This window comes from Mytilus californianus, unplaced genomic scaffold, assembly GCF_021869535.1.
Source record: "Mytilus californianus isolate M0D057914Y unplaced genomic scaffold, xbMytCali1.0.p SCAF_7, whole genome shotgun sequence".
NCBI lineage: Eukaryota > Metazoa > Mollusca > Bivalvia > Mytilida > Mytilidae > Mytilus > Mytilus californianus.
In genome coordinates, this window is record NW_026262723.1 from 68,321,905 (window position 1) to 68,335,926 (window position 14,022).

Consider the following 14,022-nt stretch of genomic DNA (forward strand, 5'->3'; position numbering starts at 1 on the left):
CGTCTGCTTTATCTGGACTATTTGCTTAAATGTCTTCATTATTTAACCCGATTATCTACACGTTATTACATTCAAAGTATAGAAAGATGATTCGAAGTATTTTTAAAAATTCCGGACAAGTAAAATATAGAAACAACTCAAATAATACTCAAAATATGAAATTAAATTTTGACAGAGAGAGAGTAGTTCCAGCCCACACATGGCAATGCTTAGTAGAAGTAGAAGTACAACTGTATTGTAACTGCTTCTTTAAACATAGAGTGATTTTCATGTCGCATTGTTTCGTAAATTCTATGAAGATCAGCGTTTGATTTATGTACTGAATTCATCTTTTTCCTTGTGTGGAAATGCCAATAATGTTAATGACAGTTTATATATTTATTTGGGTATGGCGCCTGTTCTTTGCTTAAATATATATGGTGTATTAAAAAGTAAAAATTTCGACTGTGAATGTAAAAGAATGAGCGAAGAAAATTAATAACAGTGTATATATTAATTTTGGTATGGCGCCTATTCTTTACGTAAGTATATACATTTTATGGTGTGTCATAATTAAAAGTTAAAATGTCGAATGTGAATGTAAAAGAATGAGCGTAGAAAAATGCAAACGTGATACAATCAAATATACTTCTGTTTTGTTTGTAGCTGCTATAATACATAGTGCTGTCAGGCAAAGAATGATAGTAGTTCTTTCAAAACCATGCGTGGTGTTTACAATAATTGATAGACAAATATATGAAAACGTAGCTCCGACATTAGCTGTTAGAGTAATACTGCATGTATTATGTTAAGTTCTAGTTGCTAAAAATCCATTTACTTTTATTAACGTTATTTCTTTGATTTATTTGTTATTTCATAGGAAATTGTGGGAGATTATGATTTTATATCAGTTACTTTTTTTTTTCAAATACCCTACTCCCTTAATTAGGTATGTTCCAATTGTCTTAACCACAATCCCGTCCGCGTTTCCTCAATTATGACATCACCGATGAGACTTATCACCAGGTTTGTACTTACATGAGCTACATCATGGGTGCCACGTGTGGAACAGGAACTGCTTGCCCTTTCGGAGAATCTGAGTTCACCTCGGTTTTTTGTAGGATTCGTATTGTTCAAACTTTAGTTTTCTATGTAGTGTTTGTTTTTTTGCCAGTGCGTTGTCAGTTTTTCCTCGACTTGCGAGTTTTGAATGTACTCTTAATATCTTCCACCTCTTTTTCATACACGTATATTATGTATTGATTCAGCATGAGAGCATGACTGTATGAACCTTACATTGTACTAAACAGACACGCTAGTTCACAGGGTAACTATCCACATGACGACATGTCATCCTACTCGGACACATTATTCTGACTCCGAGTCGGTCAGTATTTGCTCTTAAATGACACATAATTAGTGAAGAAGCAGCAACCTTCTAATTATAAGACTATGGGATCGGCGTTTTTATCTTTTAGTATAGGATTAACAGTTAAGGTAAAATATTAAATTCATGACAAAACGTAAAAAGAAAACGTAAAAAGTATATACAGACACAATCATATTTAACAAAATTAAGATGTAGAAATTCAAATTCCAATGTTGTTAACGAACAAACAGGGTAATTCGAAAAGGTTTTACTTCTCCACATGTGCATATAAAATAGGTATATATATAGATGTTGTATGATTTCCAATTAGACACCTAGGTCACCGTACGGCCTACAACAGTGAGAAAAACCCATACTATATAGTTATATAAAAGGCCCCAAAATGACTGACAAAATGGGAAACAATTCATAAAAAACAAACAGCTTGATTTATGACAAACCAATAAATGAAAAAACAAATATGACACACAGCAATTAACGACTCCTAACTTTGGACAGACATATATAGAGTGTGGCGGGGTTAAACATTTGGTATTGAAAGCAGATTTTTTATGATCTCTGTAAAACAAAATCATATTTTTTTAAATATTGGGCTATTAAGAACTAGACAGGCTTTATAGGCATCTGTCACATACAAGGAAGACCGTAACTATGTTAACCTTTAAAATACGATGTCTTTTTAGCTTTTAGGTGGCGCCGGGTTGTTGTTTCATTGACGTATATCCAATACATCCTTTTATTTAGATTTAAGTTTCTACCGGGACTTAAACACACAATTTGTTTGGTCAGAGGGCAATATCCATCGCATTCAACACGAAAGACATATAATTGATATATTTACATGTAATATGATTATTGTGAACAACAAAGCATGAGGATGGGTATGTTGAGTGCAATGATTGATTGAAAGGAGTTAAACGTCAACCCGGATACATACATGTAATACATATATTCAGGCCAATAACGTGTTATTTTCATATCAATATAGTACCCTTTTTTGTATTAGATTGAGTTATATTTGACAAGTGTTAGCACACAAGTTGGCACCGTATCTGGACAAACTGCCCGACCAGTGCTCTTTTTCAACTACGAACTCGAGGCAAGCAAGTTAGTACTAGTACGGACAATGAACGAATACTTTTGACTTCAAGAGTGTCTGCAAGGCTTTTTTTCTTCTGTGAAGAATTCCACTGTATATGTCTTGTATATGTACACGTATCAATGAGGTTTTCATTCTTTAAATGTGATTTCTTTATTGTTAAAGGAGTAGGTCCAGTAAGACCCCTTTTTGGCCCCAAAATATAGCAGTTTTACAAAATTGTTAAAATGTAAACTTTTAGCTATTTATTGGAAACTAGAATACGTCTGCTACATAAATATGGGCAGTTTTTGACAATACAATGCATATATATCGGGTACTAGCATCATTAAGTCATGCTAAATTACTGAAATCTTCACAATTTTAGCATTTGAGTTAAATTTTAGACGGTTTCCGTCTTAAATGGAAGTGGCCTCATTTGTGTTCATTCTTGATATTTAAATGCAAGTTATATTTGATGATAATACATAACATATATAAAGGTTGAGAGTGAACACGGATGCGGCCACTTTCATTTTTGGCAAAAACCATCTGAAAAGTGACATATTATGGCATATTTGATAGATTTTTCATATTTAAGCTTGAATCTGAGCGTCTTTAATGATAAAATCAGTTCAAATCTGTCACATAAACTAATTGAATCGACAAAAGTAGACACTTAAGTGTTTAAAAAGTGACCAAAATCTTTCATCAGATGAACCTGAAATTTGAGGCCAAAATCGGCCCTTACCGGACCTACTCCTTTTGTTGTTATGTTGTATACTATTTGTTATACTATTCACAAATATATTTTGTTTAAAAAATGAACACAACGAACATTGATTTATGTTGTGATATTGTTACAGTGCTTTGTGAAACTAAAATTCGTCTTGAATTTCCATGACTTGTATTTTCTGAATTTAAACTTTATGTAAACGGTTCATTTCCCCCTGTATACAAGACCCTTTACAAACAATATGAAGGAACTTTCGTGGACTGCACATACATGTGTTGTGTTAAAGTAAATCTGAATATTGGATTAATTCATTCGAATTTGAAAAAAAAAAGAAATGATATGCAAGATATTCCTGAAGGATACAGAGTACAGACCTTCTATTCCATATAACTTTTATATCGAATGAAGTCCCAGTTAATTTCCGAAAATCATATCAGTCTTATTCTGTTGGAATACTGTTGATGGCTGTTCTACATCTTCCATCACTTTTAAATAAAACCCGTAATCAAGAAATATAACAAATTGTTAAAATCAGTTTTCTTTTCTTTTTTCTTCTTCTTTTTTTCGTTTGCTTCATACCCTGTCCCTATTAGATTAAAGTTGAGGGTGAATTTAGAGTGAACTCTTCTCCGTTATGAAGAAGCAAATACAGCCAAATACAATTTGGAAACAAAGCCAATTGATAAGCTTTATTTCAAGCTCACATTTTGCGTTGAACTGAACAAAGGGTTCTGTTACGACTTGGCAATAATGATGACTAGTGGTGAAAAGTTATCATCTTATTTTTATAGTGCTATAAATATGTTTTTTTGAGGGATAAACTCTCATCCGTGTCATTTAGATTTTCAGTATAGCCAGATAACCGAGCATTAAAGGTAAATTCTTGATTAGATTTTAATTGAAAATAGAAAAAGAAATAGAAATAATGATTTTGTCGCCCGAATATGCTACAAACTTTTAGAACCACTAACTCTACAAAATTTCAAAAAAGGAAAAAAGTCAGTTGATATTGCTATATGACATTCCGGTTCCATGGAACTAAATTCCTAAATAAAACATCTGTTCGTTACCCTTTCCTGTTGTACACAAAGAGAAGAGCAAACATCGACATTTATTTAAAAACGTGAAGAAACGTAAACGACCATTCTTGTTTATGAATAAGATATCAATATACAAATAAATGAACGGTTTTGGAAACTTAATGCTAATGTTACACAAGTTTAAAAGAGTGATATTATACCTACAAATGACCGAAATCTACAATCGATTTTTACATTCATTAATCCTATTTTAAGCGTTTGATCAAGATTCATTAAAATCACACGAATTCACCCAACATGAAATAATGTCATAGAAATGTATTACTTTGGCCATTGGTGTTGCTGATATAACAATTGGTGTTAATGACTGGTACAAGCTGGAACTACAATGTAGTTATGGAGCATTGTCGATTAAAGCGGTTGTTAATGTTTTTGCAAAGTAAATTCTATAATAACATAATCGACAATGTTTTGCCACTTTCAATGACGTTCTTTGTTTGCCTGTCCCAAGTCAGGGGCCTGTAATTCAGTGGTTGTCATTGGTTGTAGTCTGTCATATTTGTTTTCCGTTTATTGTTTTGTCATAAATGAGGCCGTTGGTTTTCTCGTTTGAATTGCTTCACATTTCGTCATGTCGGAGCCGTTTATAGCTGATTAAAGGCCGTACGATGATCTATAGTTGCTACCATGCACATCATAAGGACTCTGGTGAATAATGGTTACGTTAGCTATCATACTACATCTTCTTATTTTCATATTCATGATTTAATTTTTTAAGAACCCTAAATTGCGTATATAACCAACAATGCATCTGAATTCTTTACGACTACTTATAATACATATTACCAGTCATCACATAAAATGTGAAATGAGATACAAAAGGCTCTGGTCACTTGATCGCTTACATATAATATATTGTTAGTAGATATGTATTTGTAATAAATCTGGACTTAAAAATTATCTTTATTATACAATATAGAAATAAGGGTCGACGTCTCCGTTTGGATTACATTTAAGTACACAATAATGTATATGTAACGTGAAATTTTTTTAAGTGGTACTCGGGTAATTTAAAGCATCGATTTAAGCTACTGTACATTAGGTGACAAGGACGTCTAGGATAGCAATGGACTACTAAATGTACTTAAACAAAGTAATTCTAATCATTAGAGGCATGCTTATATTTCTGAATGAAAGTATATGCGTTATTCTAGTAGATAAGTTTTTGGTTTTTACTATCCTTTCCTAGTTCGTGGCCCTCAGCACGGTTGGGGCTCATCTTTGCTTCACGGGCCACTTTTGTACTTTGTGTCATATCAGTAATAACTACTTATAAATATAAACTGGGTTTCCTTCACGTTATAAACACAAACACACAAACGAGTGTTACAGCTGACATGAACCTATGAAACTACACCCCCCCCCCCCCACTACTGGCAAAGGAGAGATTTCAACTGGATTTAACGTTTTTTGGTTGAGGTAAGTAGCGTCGCCTACCAATGGACCATTTCTTGTAAATCATGTTCTTATGAGCTAGAACTATCCTATGATGACTTTGACGGGCGAATATCCAAAAAGTTAATCATTAAGAACCGGTGTCGTGTAGCATGTCATTTTGATTTGTATAAATTAACTTAATACTAGTATATAGATATAAAAAGATGTGGTATGAGTGCAAATGAGACAACTCTCCATCCAAGCCACAATTTGTAAAAGTAAACCATTATAGGTCAAAGTACGGCCTTCAACACGGAGCATTGGCTCACATCGAACAGCAAGCTATAAAGGGCCCCAAAATGACTAGTGTAAAACCATTCAAATAGGAAAACTAACTGTCTAATCTGTATAAAAAACGAGAAACGAGAAAAAACTTATGAACCACATCAACAAACGACAACCACTGAACATCAGGTTCCTGACTTAGAACAGCTGCAAACATATGCCGCGGGTTTGAACGTTTTATCTGGCGCCAACCTTCACCCTAATGCACACTTTTGTTTTAACGACGGCTGATATCTTATAGTACAGTGTAGCAAAGAGTTTTCGTCAAAATATAGTTTACGAAGACATGTGCTAGAACAAAATAATATCTCCTTTTATTGTGTACTCTGTTGCACTGGAGATGAGGAACAACGAAACAGAGGTGACTTGATTATTAATGGTTCTCTCCACCTATTGCGCGCGCATGCAGTTCATTCAAAATTCTGACCCAATTGCAATTTGATTCATCAAATCAAACTGTACAAATAAACAGTTTGATTTGATGAAACAAACTGCAATTGGGTTAGAATTTTGAATGAACTGCAATAGATGTAGAGAAACACTAATATTCAAGCCACAGTAATAACAGGAAATATATATTTCTATGAACGGTTCTACATGTACATGTACTTGTTGATAAATAAATATAAATTTATGGCACTATTTTGAATGCACGAAAAATATTTCTGATAAAAAATAAACCTTTATCAAATATGTTTAAGACATATATAAAAATAATGCAAAGGAGAATCTTGAAGATCGGAGCGTTCCTGCCATGTTGATAATATTTTCCAAGATTATATGTTTCATCTATATTGAACACGAAAACAAATAATAGTATATTTGGTGAAACTGTTCATAGCATTATTTGTTTGATTTGCTGCAACTACTTTTATTTAATTAAGTTAACAATGATGTATGATTGCCAATGAAACAAATATCCAGCAGATTTCAAATTTATAAGTGGATTTAAGCAACTATAGGTCACCGTACGGCCTTCAACAATGAGCAAAACCAATACCGCAAAGTCAGCTATAAAAGGCCAAAACATGAGTTTGCATGAGTAATACTTGTCGGCCGATGGAATTACATTCGCATACATTAAAACCTGGAAAACTACAACAAACATAGTAAAAAATATAACTAAAATACCGAACTCCAAGGCAAATTCAAAACGGGGAAGTCCACAAAAACTGACAAAATCAAACCCTATCAATCAACGGAACAAGTGAAAAACAACTGTCATATTCTTGACTTGGTATAATATAGGTATTTTTCGAAACAAAAATGGTGTGTTACACCAGGTTTTATATCTAGCTAAATCCCCACTTGTACATGTATGATAGTTTTTCATAGTTCCGTTCTTTGACAGAATTGGGTGAGCAACCCAAACAGACGTAATAGGTTAATGTGACAATAATTTGGATCCAGCAGCCAAAACTGTGTAAACATACATCACAGACATACCAACACAACTGACTAAAAAATCGAACAGTAATTGTACATGTTATCAGTGTTTCAATATCTTGTATCTTATTTTGACTGTATACCTAAGTATTTGTATTAAAAACAGCTCAACTAAATAATTATTATTTACTTTAATAAAATCAACAGAAACGTAAACATTTCAATGATTTTTTCTGATTTATTTGTCCTTATTTGCAATTTAGTTTGAATATTAAATTTCAAATGATCTTATAGATATTTTATTATCACATGACAGGTTTCTTCATGAGTTCTGTTTAAAGATATAGAAAAACAATTTTAAAATGTTATCTTAATGTCAATGGCTGTGCCCCTGTTACTCCATGGTTTAATGTAACTTATAAACGCAATTGTACACTAAATCTTATATCTTTTATACATCATGTTAGCTTATTCTGGCACGATACTGGTGATACTACATTTTGTCAAAGTATTTAATTCCCTAAATGATTGATATCGAAGTTGTTTTCAGAAACTTCGGTAATTTCCCTAATTTGATTTTTGACTTTCCCATTTATCGTCACGATAATCTATGCTGTACGAACAATGAAGAGTGAAGCAGTGCACTGCCCAGTAAACTTGATGATCAATTACCACTATCATATTCAAACTAAAATCACCAATGCTATCCAATATGTAACCAATTTATTTACAGATATAATGAAATTGGAACCTTGTCAAAATCCCTCATGTTATTTATTCCACTTAACCAGCCGATGAACTTTTTACAAAATTATGATCATTCCATGTGTGAATAATTATTCCAGATGAACTAAACTATAATTATTGGACATATTTTTTTTTTGTATTTCCAGTAGCGGTAATTTTTGTTGAGCCATTTCTTTAATTTATTAACATGAAATGAATATTTTACGTTTTTAACAACGTGTGTTTTGTTGATTGAATTAATTTAAAAGATAAGATACTAAATTGTAAGCCATAATACTCAAAACGACATACAGAACGAAGAAAATTAACTGCGATTGAAGCCAACTCAAGCAAAGAATACCAGATTAGTCTATTAGCCAGCACGTCTGTGTTTACATGAAATATCATTGATATGGTCATATTTATAAATAAACTGTTTGCAAAACTTTGAATTGTAAGAAATACTTAGGATTTTCTATCCCAGGAATATATTCTCTTAATCCTCTTCAACTTCGTATTTTATTGGGTCTTTTAACTTTTTTTATCTGAGCGTCACTAATAAGTCTTTTTGTAGACGAAGCGTGCGTCTAGCGTACAAAATTATAAGGGTTATATTTTTGAGGTTTTGTTTTTACAGATTCTGATATAATTGCAACATTTTGTATTTTATTTCATCAGACACACTCTTCTGTTAACCACCATAATAGCGTAATCATAGACTTAATGAAAACAGTTCTTACGACAAAACATGATCAAACTGACGATACTATTAAACGGATTGAATATTTTAATCGAATAAAATAGTACTAGTAATGCATCTGTGTTTTAACATGTAATGTTAATCCTGTCATTCAAAACCCCAAAATCGTTTTTGTGTTACTTTGCTAAATTTTGTATTCCATGCACCCTGGTTCCCATCAATGTATACAAGAAAAAACGTTGTATTGATGAGAATCCGGGTGCATGGGACCAATCGATGAGATCCAGTAACAGTAATCTATAATACCTTTGTTCTGCCATGACATTTGTATCGACTTGAAGTCATTCTCTTAAATAAAACAAACACCTCACAACTTAAAACATTTCATAGGAAAATTCTAAGACATATTTAATCTTTATCTCAACAAACAACTATAGCTACCATATATCGTATGATTGGCGGACTACCAAATGAAGCTAAACTACATAGAAAGCAGATATCTTTTCTCAATAAGTTGTTAGCTTGCAAAAATAAGAAAGTACAAGATATCAATAAAAGACGGTCTGTTAATTACGACATTTAGAACAGTTTATTTTAACCAATAAGAGAAGTTTTTTGGCTAAATACAGGCTGCCTCCAATTCAAAATCTACGAGAGAATACACCTACAAAAATATCCCGGAAATTCTAGTAACAACGAAACTAAAAAAATACTGGTACAATACCATAGTGAATAAAGTAAAATTCAAAATAACTTTAAAATACAAGAAAACCAAACACCTTATCATTGAGAGAAATTACACTAGTTTTGAATATACATGATAAAACAAAAGTTGAAGTCCACAAATCCTTTACCAAAGCCAGAACCTAATTAGGAACCTGTATGCCCAACTCTGACAGTGCTAAATTTAATAAGTCTCCGTCATCGTTATATCAGTTATGTCGTTTATCTGACGAGGATATTACACATTGGATTCCTTTCTAAGTTAAAATCCATGTAGTTCATTTCGAACCTATTAACAAGAGAGTGGTACAGTATACCAAAGATATAAACTGGCAGGTAGTATTCCATTGCAAACTGAGCATGACCAGACTAATCATTGGCTACAGGAACTTTGCTTATCCATTTCTGGACAATGAAGTGTGACGAACCGCGTTGATGCACATACTAGGTAACTGTGTTACAAACTGTATATAAATCGCTTAAAAATACCTGAGGCAATGAGTGGTTAAATATAACGTTCTGAAACAAACAGTTTTTGGGTCAAAGTAAATGAAGAAAATTATAATTATATAGACTATTTGATTTGATGTGTAAATAGAGAGTTTATATACTTTCTTTTTAATTTGACATATTAGACATTACCTATACTTCTACATAATAAATAAAACTTGGATTAATCCTTTGTGTTCCTTTAAAAGGAAGCTTATACGGAGCGAGGGAGTATTTTGACAATATTAAAAAAACATTTTTAGTGTTCTTGAAACTTTTCTACCACAATTGATCGGTGTGAGAAAAATATTTCTCCTCACTAGTGAAATATCTGTTCAAATGATTGGTCAAAATTTCATGATGACGTCAAATTTGTCTTGGTTTCCTCCGAATTTCCCATTGTGAAGTCATTAAAAAAGGCGACCATGTCTGATGACATCACATATAAAGAACACAACTTTCTGCAAATCTTTGAAAAGGAAGGATAAAAATCATTAGAGAAACAGATTCCACCACTATAACTCGTGCATTACGATATTTCTCCACTCTCAACAGTTAAATTTTAGTTATTTAAAAAGCTCGGCAAGCCTCGCGATTTAAATATTAAAATTTAACTGTCTCGAGTGGAGAAATATCGTAACGCACTTGTTGCAGTGGTGGAATCTATATTTAACCCATTTAAGGTAGTGGGGATTCTGATTGATTAAAAAAAATTGCTTAAAGGGGAGATTAATCATATAATTTAGTTTTCTAACTAAATGTACAGTATTAGATATGTAATGTTCGTGAATGATTATAGTGTATACATTGAGTACCAAGATTTGCTGTAAGTGTGAATTTTAAATTCTTTCGTTAGTTAAAATTGAGAATGGAGATGGGGAATATGTCAAAGAGACAACAACCCGACCAAAGAGCAGATAACAGCCGAAGGCCACCAATGGGTCTTCAACGCAGCGAGAAAATCACGCACCCGGAAGTGATCCTCAGCTGGCCCCTTAATAAAATTGTGTACTGGTTCAGTGAAAATGGACGTCACACTAAACTCCAAAACATATAAAGGAACTAAAATAAAAAAAAACATACAAGACTAACAAAGGCCAGAGGCTCCTGACTTGGGACAGGCGTAAAAATGCGACGGGGTTAAACATGTTTTGTGAGATCTCAACCCTCCCCTACACCTCTAGCCAATGTAGAATAAAGAAACACACAGCAATACGAACAGTAAAACTCAGATTAAAAGAAATCCGAGGCCGGTGTCAGAATAAGTAACAAAAGAAACTAAGCAAAATGACAATGATACATAAATTAACAAAGGACTACTAGCAGTTACTGACATGCCAGCTCCAGACCTCAATTAAACTGATTGAAAGATTATGTCTTCATCATATGAAAATCAGGTACAATCCCTCCCGTTAGGGGTTTAGTATCATACCATCATAAAATATATGAGAAGAACATAACCCGTATCATGCCAACAACTGGTTTTAGAATAAATGTGTTTATTTCCGATGCAAAGACCCTATGAGTGAATCAATATTAATACCAAAATATGCAATCCTTAATGATCTGACAACAGTATCGTAACTATATCCCTTCCGAATAAGATTGTTTAAAGGTTTGGTTAGCTTATTAGGTGAATGCCGACATTTTTGTGCTTTGTAAAGAATATTACTATAAAATATTGGATGTGAAATACCTGAACATATAAGATGTCTGCATGTTGATTTATATTTACGAATGATGTCCTTGTACCGATGATAAAATTTAGTAAATGTTTTGACTAGTTTGTGATATCGAAAACCCTGGTGTAATAATTTTTCAGTAATACAGAGATTTCTTTCGTTGAAATCAAATACGTTGTTACATACACGAGCGAATCGAACAAGTTGAGATATATAAACACCATAAGATGGTGACAAGGGAACGTCACCATCTAAAAATGGATAATTAACAATAGGAAATGAAAAATCATCTCTTTTATCATAAATTTTGGTATTAAGCTTCCCGTTGAAGATCCAGGAAAGGGCAGAGTTCATTGTTAGTATTAGCTTTATCCAGATTTTGATATAAAACAATATTGTTTACTGATTTGCGTGCTGCTGGAACAACTTTGTTTATTTGTCATGCAGAGATAATAGATTATACATAATCTGCGACTTCTTTGAAGGGATAGAAACCCATGTGGTCATAGTTCATAGTAGCTTTTGAATGCATGACCTAACAGTTTTGATCTATTCATATAAAATCACAGCTTCCGCTTAACCCAAATCTTGGCCAAGTCCACATCTGCATCCACCAGTAACCTGAAGTTCTTCTTTCAAGTAGTTCCTTGTGGAACCATCTTGTTAGTTATAAAAAGCCCAGATCTGATAAGTCACATAAACAAGGAAAGGAATTGTGGATCCCACAAATGGAACATATTCGTTGTCATATGTGACACAGTTATCCATAAAGGTCAACCAAATGATGATGACGTCTGTGAAAGTTGAAATATAAATTCTGATATTTGGATGTAAATGTACATACTCGCACAATTATCTGATTGGTTGTTATTTTAAATTTTTGAATTTTAAACAGATTTGTCCCCTAGGACTTTACTAGTATAATACTGGTATGATATTTTCCGACACAATCATAATTATTTGCCCAAAAAAATTGATTGAAATGTTCACAGGTTCACGATAAACGATTTTATTGAATATCTCTTAAAATACGAAAAAATAACACTTTATAAATTTAGTGCGTCAGAAGCGCTTTTCAGGATTTACCTTCATCAGCAACATTCAAAACCAAATTTTGAAAGTCAAGGGAGTATAAATTCTTGCAGAGCTATATAACCACAAGTAACCTAAAAAGAAATTCACAGATTACTTTATGTGCCAGCATAGATGACCTACAATAATAGTTGCATATCTGTCATAATTAATAGTAAACTATATTACATACTTTGAGAAAATTGACACGTGTTTAAAATAAAATTCAAAATTGTGTTTGTTAAAATGCATTAATGTGTCGCGATCTTTCGTGTTACTAATGATTTTAAACTGCTAATCCTACAATCTACCAACGCGCGACATATAAACAACCGACCGAAATAAGGAGCAAGTGCGGAGAACAAATTTAAATTAGATTGCTAAGACAAGTGTATTCTTTTTCAATATAGCTATATGTTCAGTATATCATTATTGCATCATAGGATCGATAACTAGGCATAATCATAGTTACAATGTAAAAACCAGCTGTGTTGCCATACATTTTACGTAATTCTAAATATACTTCCATATAAAAACAAGGAGATGTGGTATGATTGCCAATGAGACAACTATCCACCAAAATTCAAATGAAGTGAATGTAAGCAATTATAGGCAACCGTACGGCCTTCAATAATGAGAAAAACCCATAGCGTATGGTCGGCTATAAAAGGCTCCGACATGAAAAATATGAAACAATTCAATTAAGAAAACTAACGGCCTAATTTATAACAAAACAATTTACGAAAAACAAATATGACAAGACATGAACCTACGACAACCACTAAACTACAGGCTCCTGACTTGGGACAGACACACAAAGAATGTGGCGGGGTTAAACATGTTTGTGAGCGCTCAACCCTCCCCCTAACCTGGGACAGTGGTGTAACAGTACAACATAAGAACAAACTATAAAAATCAGTTGAAAAAGGCTTTTAAATTACTCATCAGATTGATACAAATAGAAATACATCTAACAAAAACACAGAGTGGACGTGGACGGGTACTTATACATCCCCACAACAAAAAGACAATAAGTACAGATCTTAGAGAAAGCGCAGTTGATGACAGCTAGTTCAAAGCTAATAACAGCTAATGAAAAAAATCATGTATTTTAGACTAAAATATCAATCAGTACACATCCAATGGATTTAGTGTAAAGAAGTCATTAACAGTCAGAGAAAAACATGACCTTGTGCAAGGCCAAACTATAGGTATAGACAGATTGTAGTACCGTGAAAGT